This window comes from Musa acuminata, chromosome BXJ3-8 (assembly GCF_036884655.1).
Source record: "Musa acuminata AAA Group cultivar baxijiao chromosome BXJ3-8, Cavendish_Baxijiao_AAA, whole genome shotgun sequence".
Lineage (NCBI taxonomy): Eukaryota > Viridiplantae > Streptophyta > Magnoliopsida > Zingiberales > Musaceae > Musa > Musa acuminata.
In genome coordinates this window covers 27139228-27148848 of record NC_088356.1, presented here as the reverse complement: position 1 = coordinate 27148848, position 9621 = coordinate 27139228, and positions in this window count along the sequence as shown.

Below are 9621 nucleotides of genomic sequence, written 5' to 3'. Positions count from 1 at the left end.
TTTCATTAAAAACTACATGAATAGACTCTTCAATTACTAAAGTTCTTTTATTAAAAACCCGAAAAGCTTTAGAAACGGAAGAGTAACCAAGAAAGATGCCTTCATCGGATTTAGCATCAAATTTTCCTAAAGCATCCCTTTCATTTAAAATAAAGCATTTACAACCAAAAACTTTAAAATAGGAGATGTTTGGTTTTTTGTTATTCCATAATTCATAGGGAGTTTTGGATAAGGATGGTCTTATTAGGACTCTATTCATGATGTAGCAAGCCGTATTTACGGCTTCGGCCCAAAAGTACTTAGGTAAACTATGTTCATTCAACATAGTTCTTGCCATTTCTTGTAGGTTTCTATTTTTCCTTTCAACTACTCCATTTTGTTGAGGATTTCTTGGAGTTGAGAAGTTGTGATTGTACCCATTACTTTCGCAAAAATTTTGAAAGTCACGGTTTTGGAATTCACCACCGTGATCACTCCGAATTGATGAAATCATGAAGCCTTTTTCGTTTTGAGTGAGTTTACAAAATTTAGAGAAACACTTGAAGCAATCACTTTTGTGAGCTAAGAAATAGGTCCAAGTGTATCTAGAGTAGTCATCCACAATCACAAAAGCATATTTGCTTCCACCTAGACTTGTTGTATCAATTGGTCCAAATAGGTCCAAATGGATCAATTGTAATGGTCTCGTAGTGCTAATTTGATTTTTTGGTTTGAAGCTTGTTTTTATTTGTTTGCCTAGTTGACATGCATCGCATACTTTGTCCTTAATAAACTTTATATTTGGAATTCCTCGTACTAATTCTTGAGTTGAGATCTTAGATATTGTTTTCATGCTTGCATGGCCTAATCTCCTATGCCAAAGCCAAGCATCATTATTTACGGCGGAGAAGCACATTTCATTACTTAGTTCATCAAGATTGATGGTATAGACATTATTTTGTTTTAAAGCAATCATAGTCATGTTATGATTTGGTTTTTCAATAATGCACATATTTGATTCAAATCTAACGATGTAACCTTTATCGCATAGTTGACTAATACTCAAGAGATTATGTTTCAATCCATCAACTAGTAAGACATCATCAATGGAAAAATTAAATTTGTTACCAATAGTTCCCTTGCCAATGATTTTGCCCTTGTTGTTGTCTCCGAAGGTAACGTACCCTTCTTCTTTGCTAGTGAGCATAGAGAAATGAGATGGATCTCCAGTCATATGTCTTGAGCATCCACTATCGAGATACCATCTCTTGCTCCTAGCTTGTGGGTTTGTCTACAAAAGAGGATGATTTTTAGGTACTCATTTGATTTTGGGTGCCTCAAAAATTGACCCACTAACTTTGTTATTTATTATTGAATTCTTTATAGTTCCTTTAGGAACCCATATTAATTTTTGTGAACTAATTTTCCTAAATGGGCATTTGTAGGCAATATGTCCGGATTTGCAACAAAAGTTGCATTTCATATAAGAGGAAACATGTAATGTAGGTCCTTTTATGAAAGTGGTAGGATTTTGATGTAATCCTCTTACAAATCCAATTCCATTTCTATTTGCGATGTGACCCTTGTGTGCAAGGATCATATCTAATCCTTTGCTACAAACCTTAAACTTGTTTAAGGTTTCCTTAAGAAGCAAATTTTCATTTTTTATTGCTTCTAAGTGCTCACACTTAGAGCATGGAGGAGTTTGAAGACTATCAAACTTATCTTGTAGCAAAGCATGCTCTTTCTTTAAGATACTTAACTTCTTGCTAACAGTTCTACATTCATCAAATAATTCATGAAAAGCGATAGATAGTTCTTCAAAAGATAAATTTTCATTAAATAAATCACATACCTCTTCTCCTAACGCCATTAGCGCGTAATGAGCAACTTGCTCGGTGTTGGACTCCTCTTCTTCGGATGCGCTTGAATCATCCCACGTTGCCTTGAACGCCTTCTTCTTTGATGTTCTCTTTTTGGCTTGAGGACAATCGTTCTTGTAGTGTCCCAGTTTTTTGCATTCATAGCAAATCACTTGGTCCTTCTTTTGTTCAAATTTGTTTTTAAATTTGTTCTTTCTTAAGTATTTCTTAAATTTTTGAGTCAAAAGTGCAATGTCATTATCACTGTCCTCATCACTTGATGTTCCTTTCAAGTGGTCTTCTTGTGATTTGAGTGTCATATCCTTCCTGTTCTTTGGAAGGGGGTTCTCGAGCTCGTCATGAGCTTGACATGTCATTTCGTAGGTCATTAGAGACCCAATGAGTTTTTTCAAGAGGGAATGCTTTAAGGTCTTTGGCCTCTTGAATGGCTGTAACTTTTGGATCCCAACTTTTAGGGAGGGATCTTAAGATTTTAGTTACTAGTTCAAAGTTAGTAAAATCTTTACCAAGAGCTTTGAGTCCATTGATGACATCCGTAAACCGGGTGTACATGTCTCCGATGGACTCACTTGGTTTCATTCGGAAAAGTTCGTAAGAGTGCACAAGGATGTTGATTTTGGACTCTTTCACTCGGCTAGTGCCTTCATGAGTGACCTCAAGAGTTCTCCAAATATCAAAAGCCGAATCACACATTGAAACACGATTAAATTCATTTTTGTCTAGTGCACAAAACAAGGCATTCATAGCCTTTGCATTTAAAGCAAAAACCTTCTTCTCCGATTCATTCCATTCGCTCATCGGAAGAGAAGATTTTTGAAATCCATTCTCGACAATAGACCAAAGCTCAAAGTCCATAGAAATGAGGAAGATTCTCATGCGAGTCTTCCAATATGTGTAATCCGACCCATTAAACAAAGGTGGTCGTGCAATAGAATGGCCCTCTTGCATGCCGGAGTAAGCCATCTCTCTTGGGTATTAAACCAAATATGAGAGATAACCTTGCTCTGATACCACTTGTTAGGATCGGAGCGACACTAAGAGGGGGGGGTGAATTAGTGCAGCGGATTAAAACTTCGATTTTAATCAAAATCTTTCGTACGTTAAGAACGAAACTTGAGAAATTTAACTTGAAGGCGTATTCTTAAAGTTGCGCAGCAAGAGTAATGAGGAACTAAAGCAGTAAGAAGATTTGCAGTAATGTAAATGACAATAATAAAAAGCAAACCAGAGATTACGCCGATTTTTAGAGTGGTTCGGTCAAATGACCTACTCCACTTGCGAGGCCCCTCTTCGATGAGGCTCCCACCTTCCACTAGCAAGTCTCTTGAAATGGAAGGGTAAACACCCCTCTTACAACCTTTTACAAGCAGCTCAACCTCTTACAAATTTTCAATAAGAAAGGAGGAGGAGAACTCTCTAGCAAATTGAAAACAAGACTTGCTAAGACTTTCTAAGACTTTTCTCTCAATCAAAAATGCTTCTCAAAAGTTGTAACCTCAGCTGAGATTTGAGGGGTATTTATAGGCCTCAAGAGGATTCAAATTTTGGGCTCCAAAATTTGAATTTTCTTAGGGTTTCCGGTGCTGGAGGTGCCACCGCCCAGCCAGGCGGTGCCACCGCCCAGCGCTCGGGTGCTGGACGGTGCAACCGCCCAGCCAAGGAGGTGTCACCGCCCAGCTCTCGGGTGCTGGGCGGTGCCACCGCCCAGCTAGGCGGTGCCACCGCCTACAGTGTTTTCAGCCCGACTACAGTGTTTTCAGCCACTAGTTGGGCTTCAATCTTGGCTCTCTAGTTCGCTGGTTTAGCTTAATTTTTAGCCTAAACCAACTCTGACTTTGGGCCCAGTTGGCCCCTAACCAGGATATAGGATTATCTCTTAATCCTAATCCTAATTACAAGTGAACTACATAACAAAAACACATCCTAAGCAAGCTTTCAACCGCGAACGTCGAGTCTTGTTTCGGCGAGCTTTCCGACGAACTTCTTCCGACGGACTCCCATCAAGCTCCCGATCTTGTGATGACTTTAACGAGTAGCCGAGCCTTCTCGATGATCTCCGTGAACCTCCGACGATCTCTTCGGCGAACTTCCGATAGGTTCCCGATTTCTTCTCGGTTGGTTCCGGCAGCATCTCCGACGATTCTTCGGACTCTTAAACATCCATCGATCTTGACTCCGGTATTCTTGCTTTGTGTTTTCTGGTTATCGTAGTTAATCCTGCACACTTAACTCAATAATATGGATTAGATCAAATAACCCATCAATTGATTTTATCATCAAAATCCGAGATTCAACATTATTCACACTTTCGTTGCTCTTTCATGTAGGAAAGAGTGGGGCATTTATAGGCTCCAATGACTTTAAAACTAGAGCCAAAAAGTATATCATCCCGGGTTTCCGAGGTACTAGTAATACCATCACCAGTACTGGGCGGTACCACTGCCTATAGACTGACACTCGGTGGTACCACCACCTGACAAAACCTTAGAGATTTGGCTATAGTGGTACCACCGCCTGACAGGGCGATACCACTGCTTCGCTGCATTAACTATCGGTGGTACCATCGCCCAATTTGGGTGGAACCACTGCCCAAACCACCTATGAGGTCGAGCCTCAAGTGGTTCCACCGCTCAGTCTGGGTGGTGCCACCATTTGATGTGGTTCCAAGTGGTTGAATGGGCCAACCAATCGGTCCAATTTAGCTTTGTTTAGGGCCTAGTTAGCCCCTAATTGAGTTAGTATAATTTCTCCCAAAACTAACTCAAATTAATGTCCTAACTACGATAGTTAAGATGTAGGAAAATCTAGAGGCGACATCATATGCGTAGCGGAATAACATAAAATAAAAACCTCAAATTTCTCAAAAGATATTTGTCATCATGCGAAGATTAATGCACAAAATGTTGGGAAATCTAGGGGATGACATCACATGCATAGCAGAAGAACATTAAAAATAAAATCTCCAATTTTCCAAAAGATGTGTTTATCATCGTACCAAGATTAGTTCGTAAAAATCGTAAAACTTAAAACCGCGTATATGAAATATTATGTTATATAGGGAGATCATATATCCCTAAATCCCTACAGATCTCTAGGAGAGGGTGAAAGAGGTCAAGTGTGTTAGGAACGGAGCAGCACTAAGAGGGGGGGGGGGGGGGGTGAATTAGTGCAGCAGATTAAAACTTGTAAGTTTAAAAAAGATTTCGTAAATGCGTAGAGATTTCGATTCGACAAAGAATGACTTAGTAAAAGTAGCTCGAGTAAAGTACGGAGATGAAAACCAAAAACTTGTTGCTATGTAAATAATGGTTTCAGAAAGGTAAACACTCACACATTCAAGGAACACACCAATTTAAAGTGGTTCGGTCAAATGACCTATATACACTTGCGAAGCCTTCTTCGATGAGGCTCCCAACTTCCACTAGCAAATCACTTTGAAGGGAAATGACAAATACCCCTCTTACAACCTTTTACAAGTGGTTCACACTCTTACAGATTTTCAAAGAGAAAGAGGGAGGTGAACACTTAAGCTATTGAAAACAAGACTTGTTAAAGACTTTGCTAAGGCTTTTTCTCAATCTCTAACTTCTCAAAGGTTGTATTCTCTGCTGAGAATTGATGGGTATTTATAGACCCCAAGAGGATTCAAATTTGGGCTCCAAATTTGAATTGCTTTTGGGTTTCCCGATGCTGGCGGTGCCACCGCTTGTCAGTGTCTGACACTGATAGTGTACTGGTCATGCCACCGCTAGACCTCTCAAGTTCTAGGCAATGCCACCGCCCAGTCCAACAGTTTGCTAGTGGTGCCATCGCCGAAACTCTCGAGTTCTGGGCGGTGCCATCGCCTAGACTATTTCAGCTCATTGGTTGGGCTCTAAACTTGGCCCAAACCAGTCCGAACTTGGGCCCAATTGGCTTCTAACCGAGTTATAGGATTAACCCTTAATCCTAATCCTAATTACATACAAACTATGAAATTAAGATATAGTCCTAAGCAAGTTTTTAACTGGCAATGTTGAGTTTCCTTCCGGTGAGCTTTTCGACGAACTTTGGGCGGACTTCCGATATACCCTCGGATTTCTTCCGGCAGACTCCCAACAGGCTCCCGGTCTTGTGGCGAGTTCAGCGAGTCTTTGGAAAGTAGCTGAACCTTCTCGGTGATCTCCACGAACCTCCGACGATCTCTCCGGTGGACTTCCAAAAACTTCGGCAAGTCCTCGATTTCTTTTCGGTTGGTTCCGGCAACACTTCCGACGAATCTTCAAACTCTCGACGGACTCTCGAACATCCATCGAACTGGACTCCGGTAGACTTGCTTTATGTCTTCAAGCTATCATAGTTAATCATGCATACTTAAAACAAAACTTCGATGACACAATTAATTCTAAGCAATTAATCAAGTTGTCCGGCATGTCATTGGTCCCTCGACGCTTCGTCCGATTCTTCGGTACATCTTCCTCTCTTGTGGCCTATTGCCCAATCTGCCAGTTGACTCCGTAACTCTGATATCCTTGGCACAATCTCCACTCTTCTTAGCCCGATGCCCGAATCCACGACCCGAAGCCTTCTGTCGATACGTCGACCGATCCACCAGCCGACGTCCAATCTTCTGACATGTTCCTTCGGTGCAACATGATTTTCCTACTTTAATTGTCTCATCCTGATCAAAGTATCCTACGTCACTCAAAATACAGATTAAATCATAAATACATATCAAGTGGTTTCATCATCAAAATACGAGATTCAACAATCTCTCCCTTTTTTATGATGACAACCACTTGATGACGGAGTTAACCTTAACTCCCAGAGTTTAAACAAACTCCCCCTATCAATTTGGCTTATTAATAGAAACTCTTGGATTCAAAAATCCAAGCAACATGTCATGATAAAATCAATCAACATGAATTGATAGAAACTCTTGGATTCAAAAATCCAAGCAACATGTCATGATTCAAAAATCCAAGCAACATATCATGATATAATATGCTATACTAAATGTGGAAACAATCTTTTATGCTAAGATTGAAATCAAATATAATTATATCTAGTTTTACGATGCGTACCTTTTAGTGTCATCTGAAAAAGAGATCTCTATTTTGATCTGTAAGGCCGCTGTCAATCTGCAAGAGAACTGGATCCTTCTCTTCTCTTCTATCCTTTCATAGGACCACCTAGATTGATGATTAGGGAGAAGAGTTGAGAGAGAGATTGTAATCCCTCAACTAAGATAACCTCACTTTTTCTTCTTATGTTCAGTCCCTATTGGTCTTGTCTATTTATAGACGAGAGCAGAGGGTCTAGGATAAGTAATTAGGAGAGTTCCTCATACCAAGGTTTTGGCTCTAAGTTTGAATATATTTGGAGCCTATAAATACCCCTCTCATCCCTGGTTAACAAACACAAGCACAGAGAACTTAAAATGAAAAAACGCTATAGCAATCACTTGAGAAATCCCCTCCTCTAGTTCTAAAGTTTAGAATTATATTTAGGGATAAGTGAGTGTTTGTAAAAGGTTGTCTCCTAAGCCTATGAAAAGGAGAAGAGGGGTGTAAAAGGGTAGTTAATCTTCGCGTATTGAAAGAAGATCGTTAGTGGATGCCGGTGGCCTCAACGAAAGAGGAATCGGGAGTAGATGTAGGTCACGATGACCGAACCACCATAAAACTCGGTTTGCATTTAATTTAAGCTCTTTACTTTTATTGCAAACTGCTTTACTTTTACTGCACTTTCGTATGCTTTCATGTTAAACATATTTCCTATACGGGCTTTGTCGAAACGATTTTATCGAACGAGATTTCTGACTCGACGTAGTTTTTATCGCTGCACTAATTCACACCCCCCCACCCCTCTTAGTACTGACAGCAGGGTGTATAGCACACCAGTCTATTCGGTCATCTCGATATCCCTCTCGAGTGACTTATAACTAGGATTATTTAGGGTATGTGTTTAAAGGCAAATCGATTTCATTATCATGATCTCATCACGATCTGATTCTCATTGCACAGATCCATGAATATCACAATATATGCAGCATGCAAGATAAAGTGATAAAATACTAAATAATATAATAAGCAAAAAGAATGTGTATCATATCACATGTGTCATTACTCACGTGATTGGCTTGTATGGCACCTATGACTAACAACAACTCTCATACATGGCCACCACCATCATCTTGTAGGGTTCATACTGATTCTATTTTCCTTAGCTTTCTTAGTAGTAATGTTCGCTTGCTCGGCCTTTGTCCTCTGATTTGCTAGGCTCCCTTAAGCGAATATGAGCTTTGAAGTAATCTAACTCTCTAGCCGCTCTGATCATATCTTTGTATGATCAAGTCCCTCCCTATGGAACTCATTGGTACTTGCATTCGAAATTCTCCCTCGGTAGTACACAACCCCCATATGCTGATGACCAAGGTTTTCATTCGATGTAAAATTTGTTGCATACATAGAAGACCCACCTCTGTAATACCATGTCATTCACCCCTTAAATCCATAGCCTTTCCATGCCATCATGTTGTTCACTGAAGTGGAGCTCCAAGTAGTTCCTAATCATATCTTTGTATGATCTAGTCCCTCACGGGATTAGTTTCGTATGTATCGCATTGTCACGAATTGTTCCACCACAATCCACTATACCATGTCGCCTCCTGATAACATCTCCATTGCATTCTGATCATTGTGGGATGAACTCAGATTGCGATCCCTCTATGTGTGGCCTCTACCAACATATCACAAGGCCTCTTCCACCTTCGATTGTGTTTGCTCCTTTGGTAATTGACCTTCGTTCACTCGCTCTTAGGTCACACCCAGACGAAGCATAGCTTTAGGACAGTCCGTCGCCTAGCAGCTTCCTAGGTCACCAACTTCATTGACATTGGTGCACCATTGTCTGGATCCTAGGCATCTAACCTCCACCAGTAAAATCTCCGCTGTGCACTGCTTCCTTCATGGCAACTCGAATAGCAGCACTATGGCATATTCTTTAAGGGTACCCGCCTTTGCGTCATCTTTCCCTGTGCCAAGGCCTTCTGAACCCAACTTCGCCTCCACAAGTTGAGTCATCTTGGTTCCTCCATCAAATGCTTCTCCAAGATAAGACACATGTGCCTTGAAGCTCCCTTCGTCTTTGGCATCATGCAGGATGAGTCTGCTCCTTCAGAATGAGGGACCCATGGAACGACATGATCTTGCTCTTTCCTCTACAAAAGTTCATGTCCTTGACATTTGTCCAAGGAAATTTTCATGCCCTCGCTCCATGTTCCATCTTCTATACCGACTCCCTTCATGTACCTTAGGCACTTTACCAAGTTACACTCAAGTTGCTCTACTCCTCAATTTACATTGAGTTGATGGTGGCTTTCGTGCCCACCATTCCACGAGTCAGCCCTCCATTGAGTCCAATCTCTATATCGGCTCCAAGTGTGCCTTTATTTTATATTGCCTTAGGTCGCTCCCCCACTTGATCTTATAATACATTCACTAATGTATTACCTCATGCGAGATCATGCAATGACTCCTTGTCGCTTGCTCAGTCCATTGAGCTTTATAGGGTTGTTGTCTTGAGGTACTCCTCCTCAATATATGTGGTCCATTGCACATGATTCTCCCTCTGGAGAACTGAGATTTATCCCTCCAAGATATCTGTCCCGTTGGAGCATCTTCTCTCTTCGCATCCTTCCTTCAGGAAATTTCGGAGATCACCATAATCTTGGACCACTCCGCCTTACTGAACAAATTGTGAACAAACTATGCATTAT